Source organism: Ochotona princeps, chromosome 20 (assembly GCF_030435755.1).
Source record: "Ochotona princeps isolate mOchPri1 chromosome 20, mOchPri1.hap1, whole genome shotgun sequence".
NCBI lineage: Eukaryota > Metazoa > Chordata > Mammalia > Lagomorpha > Ochotonidae > Ochotona > Ochotona princeps.
The window spans coordinates 19,431,130-19,444,070 of NC_080851.1; the positions used below are offsets into that span (position 1 = coordinate 19,431,130).

The 12,941-nt window shown below is 40.1% G+C and overlaps 1 protein-coding gene across 1 annotated transcript in view; it reads left to right on the top strand.

The window, feature by feature from the left end:
- The window catches only part of VPS41 (VPS41 subunit of HOPS complex), a 133,444-nt gene that overhangs the window by 11,814 nt on the left and 108,689 nt on the right, over positions 1 to 12,941 (top strand). The window lies entirely within an intron of this gene.

Below are 12,941 nucleotides of genomic sequence, written 5' to 3' on the forward strand. Positions count from 1 at the left end.
CTAAAGCAACCACTAACTAAAATGGTAATGTAGCCTGTTTTGAGATGGATTGCTAAAAAAAAGTGGAGTATGAGGTTATGATGTTACATCCTTCCAGAGAGTCCATAGTTTAAGAACTTGCTCTTTCATTTAATGAGCTATTAATATTAACCAGTTCTGTGTCTTATTGCATCAGCCAGGAATGGATCAACACTCCTTTGAAGCATATAGTATAAAAATTATATGTTTAGAAACTTGCTGGATGCAATATTTTTGGAGGTGTGTTTCTTCTGTTTGCTAGAAATTGAAAAGATGAGCATGACTCCTTCTGGGCTCATGTACTTTTGAGCAGAATTTGTAATTTTACCACCTGGGGAAGAATTTCTTTCTGTAGTCCAAAAATTGACTGGTGATTAAGTCCGTGCACTCGACAGATCTTCTTTGAAGATGATTGTCCAAATGCTAGGATATACCAGTACTTGCTGATAAGGTAGGGAGTAAACAAAAACACTTTCACGTATTTCAGGCGATAGTAAACATTGTGGAATGAAGGAACAGTGCTGGGTAGAAGATGGAGCCCGCTAAGGAGCTGCTGGATAGTAGGCACTGCGCCACCCACCTGGGGACCTGTGAGTCAGTATCTGAGGAGAGTGTCTGCAGTGGACTGCAGGGTTAGAGGAGAAGCAAACGCCGTGCCTTGAAGTGGGATCACACTTGGTGTCTGTTAGGATGTGAGCATGGCCAGAGCAAACTGACAGGAAATCATATGTGGGAAGTCACGGGCAGCGGAGGGAGAAGAGACTGCAGGGCCATGTGTGGACATTGGTGTTTTTCTATAGGATTGAGGCCTATGGAGGATCCTTGTTTTGATGAGATTACTCTGGGTGCTGTTTTGAAAGAAGTCTAAAGGGTCTAAGCTGAAGCAGGGATGGATTAGGGGGCGTTGATAGAACTCTGGCCACAGGTGAGGAAGAATTTAAGAGGCTTTTAAAAAATGTTTTAGCCAGCAGATTTCCTGCCTGGAATGTAAGGTTGCCAGTGAAAAAGAAGAATGAAGGAAGAACAGTTAGAAAGTAGTTCTCTTAACTCAGGGAAAGACACTGCCTGTAACTTATTATGGAACTGAGGATGAGGTGGTGGTGGTAGATAATAGGTCACAAGTTCCATTTTGGATCTTTGAAGTTAGTTTATCAATTAGACTTCCCGGGAGAGTTGTCTCCTAGGTAGTTGGATAAATAAGGTTCCTTCAGGGCTGGGCTGTGAGGTAGCATTCAGATGATCTCTAAAATCATGAAACTGAGTGAGCTCAGTCACTTGCATGGGCAGGGATGGAAAAGATGCCCCATGTCTGGACACCAAGAGCTGCTGCATGTTCTAGAGGTCAGCAGGAGTAAGCAGGAGAGCTGCGAGGGAGGAAGAGAGGCAGTGGACTGTGGTGGCCCAGAAACTCAGGGAGGAAGAGCGTGCTCACTGTGTCCATGGTGTCAGAGGAGGAATATGATGAGGTATATGGATTTACTCAGATCCACATGGAATTAGCTTGAGAGGGGCTGAGCTGGCAAAATCTCTTAGAAGTCATCAGAAATTCTTGCACTGTGCATTATAAAATGATGCAATCTGGAATGCAAATGAGGGATGCATTTATTAACTTTGAGAGGGCACTTTATCATATAGACACAAAGACTATCCCTGGCTTCCTGAGTCAAGCTGAGAACTGTCTTATCCCAAGCTGTGTCCTCCGAGGGATCACGATTTAATTAAGTAACAAGCACCTGAGAATTGTCTTACAGCATTGGACTTGACTAGAGAGCACCCTACTCTTTAGTCCTCCATGACTTTTCCCCCTTCTGTTCCTTGTGTTAGTAAGAGGTAGAAAAATAGTCCCCAAAGATGGTTGCATCTGAATCCCTTGAACTTGTGGATATATGTCATGTCACAGGGCAAGGGAGAATAAAGGTTGCTAATCCATTGGCTTTAAGATGGAGAGATTGTCCTGGATTGTCTGGGGCAAGGTTGGTGTAATCATAAGAGGAACAGGGGAATGAGAGAGAAGGTCGGTGAAGTGAGGTGGGGAGGGCTCAGCCCGCTTCTGAACTGGAAGAAGTGGTCAGTAGCCAGGGAACGTAGTCGTGCTCTGCAGGCTGGCCAGGCCAAGGAGAGGGATTCTCCCCGAGTGACTCCACAAGAGGTCATAGTCACTGCCAGGATTGTGACTTCAGCCCAGCTGTCTGCATTGGGTTTCTCAACCGAAGAGCTGTGAGAAAGCTCTGTGTTGTGTTGTTGTAAGCCACTCAGCAGGAGAGGCATGTTTTACAGCAGTGAAAGGGAACAAAGGCAGTCAGAATTATTGGTTAGATGACTGGGATTTGATGACCTGGTTTTACACTGAAGCCAGGAGCTTCTTTGGGTCTCCCACATGGAGCTGAGCACTTGGGCTGTCTTAGGCACATTAGCAGGGGGCTGGATGGAAAGTGAAGCTGTGGGGGTTCAAACCCATGGGTACAAGGAATGCCTGTGCTCCAGGCAGGAGCTTAACTGATTGCACCACAGTGCCAGCTCCATGATCTTTATATTTCTCACAGCATCTCCTAAACTGTTTTCTTCTATAATTTTAAAAACTTTCCTGTAAACTGTTTCAGACTGGCCAGTTGTGGGATGATTCTTTGGAGCCTTTGTGAAGTGGTCTGTAGGTGAACCTTAGGGGACAGGATCCTCGGAACGAGGTCATCTCCTCTGGACAGGGGAGGGTAGAAGATGGAGGAGTGAGTGGGACTGGGCCGTCCTCCCTCTTGCCAGGGTTGGGCTGCTGCTGCTCACCTCTGTTACCGTGTGATACAGCAAAGCCAGCTAAGGCCTCTGTGGAGGCTGCAAGTAGCTTGCTCCAAGCTTCTCTGCTGCAGGCTGCTTCTGCGCAGCTGCAGGGTCCTCTCCACATTCTGGGTGGTTCCAGTCACTTCCAGAGTATCTTAGATGGGAATGTTAATTTCTGGAATCCCTCTTTCCTCTCATTTTGATCACCCTCAGGAGCTGATTTGGGGGCAGCACAGCAGCAGCCCAGGCAACCTCTGCTTAGCAGAAGCTTGAGTTGACCACAGGAGCAATGATGAATTTATGACCTTTTCCATGTTCTTGCTTTTTTACTTTGACCACAACTTGTGAATTGCTTTCTAAGAAAACAGAAAAGTGGGAATTGGCACCTGTGGGCTGCTTTCTGTTGTTGATCGGAACGCTGCTCTTCCCTGGTTGCCAGGTGTCATGTTGGCTTCTGATTCCAAGTATTCAGCCCCAGCTCTTGATTCTCAGCTTTTTTGGAGAAAAAATCTCTGATTTCTTGAAAGCTTCCTTTCTTCACTTACCAACTCCCTTTTTTAAATCAGAAAGGAGTGTTGAACTTTGTTTCCTCAATTTCCGATGTTCCACTGGTTTTTCTTTGACCATCAAATCGTGATGTCAGATTTCTTGATAGCCAGTCTGTATGTTTCATGTTAAATATTTTCTGTTAATATATGCTGAATTTGGTATGTGACATCCCATATAGAGTCCTTACATGAACTGAATGACCCATCCAGAGATGTTTCCCTTTGGTATGCTCTTTGGCAAGGTTTTCTTGGTTGAGTGACAGATGGGGAGTTTAGATATCAAGATAATGCTACCTTGTAAAATGAAGTGGGAATTTTTTGTTTTCTTCCCAGGGTATGGTTTTTAAAATACACTTCCTATTTAAGAAGTACTAATGCTTGGGTTTACTGATTTTGTTTTCTGGATTTTTAATTCGTTTCTTTACCCTTACCATTTCTCTATGGGAATTGTTGAGAGTTTATCAGAGGATTTGGTGGAGGTGGCCAGCAAGGTACACCTCTGTCCTTGGAACGTGCACAGCGTGATTAGAAATGCCTGGGAGGAACTTTGGCCTTGGAAACAGTAGTTTCCAACCTCAGACTCTTTCCTTTTTCCTATTGTTATGTACACAGTAGAAATAAATGCCAGTTTTTCAGAAAATTAAGTGTGTAGGACTTCTATTTGCTATTGCAACTGAAAGATGATAAGAGCTTTGTTTCATCCATAATTGCAATTTACACTATTTCAGATAGCCACCCCCTTCTGTTTGGTGTCGTCACCTCTGTGCCTCCATTCCCTTCCTTCCATCTGTCTGCAAAACAACTTGTGGTTTAGAAGATCTCTGAGGTTCCTTTCAGTGGTTAGTCTATGATTTAGATATCCTTGTGTGGAGCTCTAAATGAGAATGTCTTCGAAAAGCTGCTTGCTAAACTTGGTTTGTTGTTCCTGTGGACGTTTGTTTTCACTGGTCTTTATTAGCTACCCACAGTTTTGTTAGGTGAAGTTCGGAACAATGAAAAGGCATAAACCCTGTTGCGAAGGATCTTGTGATCACCCCGGGATATTGGGAAGAAAGGAAAAGAGGGTTATGTTAGCTTTAGTGGTGGAAATTGTCCACCTGAATGGCATAGCTTGGAGATTGGTGAGGTTATTCCATATGGCTGGAAGGAAATGAAAAGCTTATTTGCTTTTCTCATTTTTTCCCCTCCTCTATCTATTCTTTTCGCTTTCCCAATATAAAATAAATGATGAGAGTTGATCCTGTTTATGGTATGTGGCTTAGGGCATGGGAACCTTCACCTTATTTTTTTCTTTCTTGAATTGGACATGAAATTCTGATACTGCGGGGCAAAGGAGAGACCAGGGTTTATGAAGACTGCATATCTTGTGAATCTTAAGTAGAGCTCTTCAATTATTAGAGGCTCAACTTTTTCTCACTTTTCTGGTCAGAGTGTTAACGGTACGGAAAAACAGCTTTAAGAGATACCAGTCTAGTTCAGTAGAAGCAGATGTTGAACTCTAGCTTTAAAAACAATATTGATTTTTGCAATAATACAAGTTTTAGAAAATTTATGGTAATATGTTGGGTAATATGTTGAGTGTGTGTGTTTTCCCCAGTAATGATTTTTATTTGTAGCCTTTCATGGTCACAGTAACCCTGTGCTGTGTTTTTTACTGTCCCTCCCTCCTATTCTACACATGCAGAAACTGATGCTTTGGAAGGGAGGAGGGAGGATTTAACTCTTTTGCAGCTTGTTTTCTTTTCTCCCCATTCAAATGAATATCGATTTCTTCGGTGAAACCTAAATTATCAAAAGTTTTGTGACTGAGACTTTCTTACCTAACATATCATGACAACATTTCCCTTTGTTATTCAGTTGTCTTTGAAACAGTTTTATGTGTACTAATTTGTCTTGTCAAATTTATTTAACCCGGGATTCCTCAACTCTGAGCCTGTTGCTGTTTTGGTGGCCACCTAATCTTTGATCTGGGAGAGTATTTTGTGTGTTATAGGTTGTATAACTTCATTCCTGACCTCTGCCTGCTGGATGCCAGCAGCACAGAGCCTCTCCCCTATTCAACTGTGACTGTAGAAATGACTCGACACATTGCCCAACGTCATCCCCGGTTGAGAACCACTTATTTAACCACAGGGTTTTCATGCTTTAGAAAAATGAAAAATGGAGATGAATAGGATTTAATTTTCTATTTCAAAAAAACATAGCTATGCTATCCAGATTACACTTACTCCTAACTTTAGTTAGTTTGGTAATTAATGTATTGTTTCCCTACTAATAATATTGCTTGAAAGTTGAAATTCAGCAACATTGTTTGCATAGCTATAAGAATGTAATTGCTTATCTGTCAGAGGTGTGTGATGAAACCATGCTGGGTGCTTTGACCACTGCTGTTCTGTTGTAGATGAATTCCGTTATCTCCGTGTCACTTTCTTAAAAAGTTTGGTCACTGAGGCAGCTATAATACCTTGTGTTATTAATGGAAACCAAAAGTTACTCTTTCCGCCTGTTTATGTAGTTTTCTTGATATGTTTTGACATTTGAAAGCCTCTTTCTTACCAGATAGTCATCTCTTTTTTTTAATATATAAATAAAATGATATTTCTGTAATAGAGCTGAAACATATAGTGACTTGGTAGCAGTTGTCCTTCTAAGGAAGAAGCAGTCATTGCTTTTTGTGTTTGGGGCTAGTTTGGGCCATACGAAGCTAATTAATGACTTTAGTCATGAGTTGATTTTGAGCTTCATCTTCAGGAATTTTGACTCATATTTTTTTTCTCCTTATCATGGATCTTTTCTACTTTCTCTGGAAAAATTGAAGGCCAATGGGATGTATTTGGAGGTGCCCTATATTTTGCTTGCACATTTAATGACATCATTATAGTTTCAGATAAACATATACTATATGTAGACTAACACATAGCTCTTAACTATGTGTGTTGTCTTTTTATTTTTTGTAATACTCTGTGATAATGACTGGGTGTTTCCCTTAAAATATTATGCTTTTGCAACTTAAGAAATGATTTGATTGATTTATAATATTAGTTTCAATTGTTCTTTAAAAATTTGTATTTTCTGAACTTCAGATTTTGCGATGTTGGATTTTACTAGTTCTTTCTATATGTTAAACCTGAAATGTTGTTTGCCCATTTTGAACATTTCCATTCTCCTTAGGATAATAGAGTCCTAGCCAGAATATTCTAGAAGAAGGAAACTGTATTTCATTCCTCATACTCATGGTTGATTATTGATTTGCTTTTATTAGCACTTGGTCTTTACTGTGGAAGTTCAAACTGCAGGAAAGCTTTTCTTTTGAATTTTTTTTTTTTTAAAGCAGAGAGAATTTTTTTTTTGAGAATGTTAGTGTTTCTCTGTTGTCTCCATTGAAACATTGGGTATTTATTAAAGGCTTCCCCCGTAGTCAGATGTAGTTGATGACATGAAATCAAGTGAACCATTCATCTGAAGTTCCTGGCAGTTCAGCTGAGGTTGTCCTCAAAGCTGAAGCTGGCTGGGATCAAGCCCATCTCCAGAGTCAGGTGGGCAGTGATCTAAGACTTCTCAACTGGTGGTATTTGAACTTGATAAAATAGCTTCCCCACCCCGCCCCACTCTCCTACCCCTTCAGTGTACTAGGAATAAAACAGAACTGGATTTTAATAATCACATAGTATCTAGAAATAAAATTTTAGAGTTTTATGTAAATAATAACAGAAAATGTAATGATCTTTGCATTAACCCCCTAGATTTCACGTGACAGATTATTTTTTGCCTTAACATTTTTATGTATTTATTTGAGGGGCAGAGGAAGAGAGACAGGGAGAGAGAACTCCCATCTGCTGCTTTATTCCCCAGAGGCCCACAGTGTCCTGGGCTGGGTGAGGGCGGATACAGGAGATGACCTGCAGTGTCACCTGCTGCCTCGAAGTACCCACTGGAGACTGAGGAGAGGACACAGGAGCTGGGGATCAAGCCCTGTACCTTAACATCCTGATATGCAATGCATGCACCTTAACAAGCAGCCTAACCACTAGGCCAGATGTCGGCCTCCTGCTTTCATTGCCATTTTAATTTTGACATAATTGTAGATTTATGTTTGATGGTAAGAAGTAATAGGAAATATAGGAAAAATTACTCAACAGTGTTTCAGGCAGAAATCTTTATTTGCTATAATTTGTTGTCCCCTCAAATTAATTTTTCCCCTCTTAACACCACTGTGAAAATGACCATGTTAGGACCTTTGTTTTCAGTTAGTATTCTAGAGTTCTAGAGGGTGGTTTAAATGACTTGTTTTTAATTAAAAGTGCTATGCAGTTAGTAAAAATCCATTTGGAAGAATTGATTGTTTTTAAAGGAAAGCTGCAAGTTTCTTGTGTATGGGTAAATGTCACTGTGTTCAGATCTTCGCTTAGCTGCAAGTCAGGACTTGTACTATTCTACTAGGTTGTCATAGAAACGCCGTTAACTGTCATCTCAACTCACACTCTTGATGGTTTTATTTGTAGGTTGGTAAGATTATTAAAATTTAACAAAAATTATTGATTTGCCTTTTATTAGCACCAGCTTGCTTATTGTGGAAGTTCCAGCACAAGAAAACCTTTTTTTTCCCTATTTAAATGTTTTAAAACTTAAAGTGCAGTTCTATATTAAATCTTCTTGATTTAAAAAAAATTTTTTTTAAATTTAACATGTGATATGGGACCCAAAAAAGCGGTGCCACCTCTGTGAATTTTATTTTTGAGTCACATTTCTTTGTTTATGACAGGAAGAAAAAAAATGAAAACAAAGCTTAAAAACTCACCTTTACCCTGCTTTTAACTTAACATTAAAGAATCCTGTCAGAAAAGCATGAAATGTACATCAAATGTTCAATATTGGAGTTTTCATTTTATTTATGGTGTTTGAAACCTAGCACAAATGCTTCAGTGAACTGTGTGGTGAAAGTATTTATTTTTGTATATTTATGTGAGAGAAATTATTTGGTTTTCACTATAAATAAGACTGGCAAACCTTATTTACAGTAACTTTATCTAATGGTCCGTGGATGAGTGCTTTTATGCAAAACAGTCAGGAGGCTAGAATTAACTTTTCACGTTGGGTGCACATTTGATGTCCAGACTAGCGCAACATGTGGCATCTTATTATAAAAACCAACACTCAGAATTCAATTTGTATTTAACACATTTGCTTCAGAATGCACACATCATCTGTGCCACATTTAATGTTAACTTTGTAATGATTTCTGTTTCTTGCTTGTAGATACAAAAGGAAAAGCATGCATTTACTTACTTATTTATTTTTTGTAATTTTCCTTTTTCAAGTTTCTTCAGACTTGGTTAATTAGCTCTTTTAGATTTTATATCAAAAACAGGTCAGTTTGGAGGGTAACAGTTCCTTGGGCCTCACTAATTATCATTAGGTACCTTTTTATAGAAATACGTAGGTCTTTGGGATAATTGTTTCTTTACTTCCTTTTGTGGCTGTTCAAGTTATTCTTGGAAAGTTAATAGTGGGTATACTACCTTCGGTTTTAGTAGTCTTTTACTAAATGAACAGTTAATAGCTTATGTGTTAAAGACGGATTGAATTTAAGGCAGCTCATCATCAGTGGATGTAGAGTGCTAATCTAAATTGTATTTATTTTTATTTGAAAGGCAGAGTTATATTTAGAGAAGGAGATTCAGAGAGAGATCTTCCACTTGCTGGTTCCCTCTGCAAATGGCTGCCTTGGCTGGAGATGGCCAGTCTGAAACCAGGAGCCGGGAATTTCTCTGGCTTCTCCTGCCTTCCAAAGCACATAGCAGGGAGTTGGAAGGGAAGTGGAGCAGCCAGGACTTGAGCCCGCACACGTGGGATACCAGCACTGTAGGCAAAGGCTTAAGGAAAGCTGCTTATTTTAAAATTCTATTTTTGATAATGTTTACACAGTTGAGAAGAACGCATGCCCATGTGGGCCACGTGATTAGGGTGGGAAGGTTTGAGGAATAGGGGATATTAGATAAGACCATTGTTTCCAATTTTCCTTTTCTTCTTCCCCCAGATCATCAGCCAGCCCTGGTTCCTGTGCATGATGCTATGTACAGCAGACAGGTCTGCTCTGTCCCGCTTCCCACTCAGCTGTTGTACGCACCAATGGGTGCTGCAACCTAGCTCAGCCCAACTGGCCCCACTATCCAGCTCATACTTATGCTGATGGGTGCTACCATCTGTCTAGTCAGGTCCACCCCCAGCCCTGGTTCTCATGCTTACTTGTAGGAGCTGTAACCCATCAGAGAGGTGCCCACTGTTTGCTTTCTAGGCCCACTCCCATCCCTGTGTCTTACACTTTCCATGTAGTTCTACAGTCTAGCTTAACAGGACTTGCCCCCATTCCCAACACTTGCCAGCTGATTCTGCAGCAAAGTCCAACCAGCCTGCACTTAATCTGGCTCGTGCATGCACCAGTGGATACAGTCAGTTAGTCCAGCCTGACTCTCCTCCTGACCCAGCTCACATGCAGGCCAACAGGTGTTGTAGCCTGCCCAGCCTGGTCTGCCCCTGATCCCAGTTTTCATGCTTACCAGCAGCAGCAGTAGTCCGGTAGGAGAGTCTTCACTGCTTCTGTACTGGAGTTGCCGTTCCCCTCCCTAACCCCCGGGCCATACGTGTTCTGGTGGGTGTTGCAGCCTTCCCTAGCATGGCCTGTGTCCTCAGCCTTTACCAGCATGTGCTGTAGCCTTGGCCAGTCCAGCCTGCCCCCCAGTTCCAGCTCATGCTGGTTGGAATGCTGATCTTTTAAAACTAGGTTTGTTGCTTTTCCAGACTTATTACTGTCCTTCAGCTAGCCAACATGTGGCCTCCAGTGATCCTCAACTCTTGTTATCCATGTCCTGTGTCTTCCTCTCCTGCACTGTCATGGCTGACCTGCATACTCGGAGTATTGACAGCTGCAAGGGTATAGCGTTAGAGACAAGATCAGATAAAACATGATGCGTCCATCTTGCTCTCTCTTGGCTTCCCAGAGAAGCCATCCACCATAATCCACAGGCCACTCGGGCAGTCCATGAGCAAGGAATTGAAGCCTCTTGCCAACAGCCAGCTCCAACCAGCTGGTCATTTGAGTGAGCCATTTTAGAAGCAGGTGCTTAATTTGCAGTGAAGGCTTTTGATGATTGCTAGACCAGTGGAAATCTTGCCTGTGTCTCTTGAGAGATTCTGAGCAAACTATCTACCAAACTGTTGCTGAATTGCTTACCCACAGAAACTATATAATGTGATACAGATGTATTGCTTCAAGCTTTTTTTGCAGTAAATTTTAGTTAATTATGCAGCAATAGATAACTAACACAGCTTCTAAGTAACATTTTAACACTTTTCCCACTCATGACACATTTTATAGTTATTTCCAGGTATTGAAATTGCTGAGAAGTCAATTCCTAGTGTGATCCTGGGTATATCCCATTGTTTTCCATTTAGCCGCAGATTAACCCCTTCCCATGTGAAGATGTAGGTGCTCGTCTCAGAAGTAAAGAGCATCGGAACTGAAGTCTCTGCCTGTGTATTTTGTCTGTCTGATGGTCTCCAGGGGGCAAGCGCTTACTGCTCTAGAAGAGACTGTTTGTTTCCACCCATTTTTTTTTTCATTGTGAGGCACCTTAAGTGTGATTCGCTTTGTATTTAATCCTGCTTGTGCTTGCAGAGCTTCTTGCATTTATGGGTTGATGTGTTTGTCTTTATCAGTTTTTACAAAATTGTCTGTTTTTACCTTTCTGGATGTTATTCCTGCTCCTTCCTGTTTTTCCTAAGAGCCAAAATGATCTAGAGCAAAAAATGAAATAAATAAGCGGGAGGCATCACAATACCTGACCGTAAAACCATAGGAATTAATACAGCATAGCACTGGTGTAAAAACTGTTACGCAGGTTAGTGAATAGGGAGCCTAGGAAATTAATCTATGAAAACACAACCAACTGAGTTTTGGCGAAAGTTTCCAAACTAAGCACTGGGAAAAGTATATGGTAAGTGGTACTGGCAGAACTGAGCATGTATATGTAGAATAATGAGATTAAATTTGTTCCTATCACCATATAGAAAGTTCAAGATCAAAGATTCAACACTTAATACTATAAAGTTGCTGGAAGAATTTATGGGGGAAACACTTCAAGATATTGGTTTAAGTGGTGACTTCTTTCATAATACATCCAGAACACAGGAATAAAATAAAAAGTAAACAATCAGGGCGATATCAGGCTTAGAAGCTTCTGCACATCAAAGGAAACACTAAGTAGGGAGAAAATGTGGTTGACATAATGGGGAAAAAGTACAAGCTATTTATTCCATAAAGGATTAACATCCAGGATATATTAACAACTCAGACAGTTCAACAAGAAGAAAAAGACCAGTCCGGAGAAGAAATGAGCAAAGGACCTTAGTAGACCATTCTCCAAAGAAGAAATTCTAATTGTCCATAAATATTGGAAAAAATGCTCAACATCAAATGCAAATCAAAGGCACAATGAGATGGTTCCTCACTCCTATCACAATGATCATAATCCAAAAAAGAGTAATAAATGCTGGCAAGGATGTGGAGAAAAGGAAACACTGTTGGAGGGGGGAGGAGTGTAACTTAGTATAGCCATTGTGGAAAATAGTATGGAGAATTCCTTAAAAAAAAAAAAAAAGCCGAAACAGATTTGTCATATCATCAGATAATCCTGCTACTGGGTAGATACCCCAAAGCCATGAACACATTGAATGAGATACCTGCATCACTATGTTTTTAGCAGCATTGTTCAAAATAGCTAAAGTATGGAATCGACCAAGGTGTCTGTCAACAGGTGAATGCATAATGTGATCACACACACATACACACACACACACACACACACACACACACCAATACACAGAGTCAGAGGGATATTCTTCAGCTATAAGAAGGAATGAATGAAATCTTATCTTTTATAGCAGGTAAGACGTGTTCACCTTGGAAGACATGTTCACCTTGGAAGACATGTTGTTGAATGAAATAAACCAGACATATACAGATAAATGTGTTCTCATATGTGGGAGCTAAAATTAATAACAACAACTTAATTTTGATCACAGAATGTTAATTACTAGAGGTTGAAAATGATGGAATGGACAAAAGGAATTTGGATTTAAAAAAATCAAAGAAATGGGTGTGAATCATTTAATAAATGACAGAAATGCTAATATGAGATGCTAATAGAGGAAATGGGATGGGGTAGATAGGAATTCAAGATTTCTGATTGTAAATTTAAATTTAATAATAAATAAAAACAGGTTAATGTTTTTTTTTTACTTTATATCAAATGTATTATACATTGTTTTCTGTATATGTATATTTTTTCTGGGCTTTAAATAACTTTTTTTTTTTTTGCCAAATTTCACTAAACTTGTTTTGCTTTGTTTTCATTGAACTATGTATTGATTTATTACTTTCAGTTATGATTTCCAATCCTAAAATGTTCATTTGATAAGATTGCAATTCTCTGTTGAAAATTTCTGCTTAAGTTATTTTCTAGTAACTTCAAAATCTAGGTTGTCTCTACAGCTGTTCTTTTCTATGATTTTTTTTTTCTTGTTGATTTTTTATCATCTGGTCCT